The sequence below is a fragment of the Fulmarus glacialis genome, unplaced genomic scaffold (assembly GCF_000690835.1).
Source record: "Fulmarus glacialis isolate BGI_N327 unplaced genomic scaffold, ASM69083v1 scaffold11031, whole genome shotgun sequence".
NCBI lineage: Eukaryota > Metazoa > Chordata > Aves > Procellariiformes > Procellariidae > Fulmarus > Fulmarus glacialis.
Window position 1 is genome coordinate 100873 of NW_009193411.1, and position 1401 is coordinate 102273.

Here is a 1401-nt window from a genome sequence, read left to right on the forward strand (position 1 = left end):
GAAGAACGGTGACATTTATGGGGGTGTTTGGGGGGGGAGCTCTTGGAAGACAGATTTCTGAATGTCCCTTAAGTACCTGCCAGAAGATAAGAGGGAGAAGGAAGAAGGAGATGGAATTTCACACAACTCAGAACTGCATTTTTGGGATCCTTTTCACTATTTCATCCCCAAACATAGCGTCTTCCTTGAGCAGTGAAGACGTTTAGTAGATTGGTGCCACAAACTAATAGGCTGGGCACACCTCTGAAAGTCTAGTAAAGATCAAAATTAAATCCATTGATTGCAACGGAGAGTTTTGCATGAGTAAATCCCAAAGAAATTCAGGATGCAAGCTGTGTCTTTCTGTCAGATATAGTATAAAATTACTATAAGAGTCCTCATCTAGACAAGCTAAAGATGGAGCGCATGGGACAGAAAGACAATGGATGAAAGAAAGCCTATTCTTACACTCATTTTGAGAGGGGAAGCTAATGTGTAATGCAGCTGCTATGCATGATCACGTTGCAAATGTCTGGGCATTAGGATGTGAACCTATATTCCTTAAATGCCAACACAGTGCCAGAACCATAGCACTCGCATTCAGAAAACTTTCTAGGAATGGTAGATTGACCTCATTACATTTTCATCACAAAAATGACAAATTACTACCCACTACTGGCACCAAATCTTCAGACATGTCCACATGAAGTTCCAAGTCACATCAAACCCTTGAAATACTGCCACGGTCTTTGGTGGGAGTAGATCCAAGCGAATAGTCTGGTACCCCGCGTCTAATGGTGCCCTGTCTCTTAGGTGTCTGAAGAAGGATTAAAACCACCTATCAGATAACTAGTCAATTATCCAGTCTTTCCAGTGTCCCAAAGGAGGTTTATTCTATGCTGTAAAATATGAGGTTGGATTATGCTCTTTTATAAAGGGGGGGCCCAGCATTATCATGGTCGTCGTTTGCCTAATTACAGATGTTGCTCATGGTCATAAAATTATCTAGCTCTTTAAGAGTCCAGCCACAATATATTATCTTGATGACCACTTATGGCAGTGAACTCCACAGATTAGCTAAATGTTGGAAAAAGTGGGGATTGCCTTTTATAGGGACAAAATTTACTACCTTTTAATTTTATTGGGCAGGGGTATACCTCTCACAGTTTAGATTACATGAAAAGGTATGTCTCATTTCTCTGCTGGATCAAAAATAGTTTTAGAAAGCATAAATGCAGTTCGGTACTTATCAGACCAAAAACTGCACTCATTTGCCAAAGTACAAATCAGAATGAGACTTACAGCTCCTCACATGCTGGTGGCCTCCTGGAACGGGTTTGTGTCTCTGACACCACAGCCCCCTGCCCTCTCCCCCTCACCACCGTCCCCCCCGCCTCCAACCTTTTGCTTGTCAGCACTAAG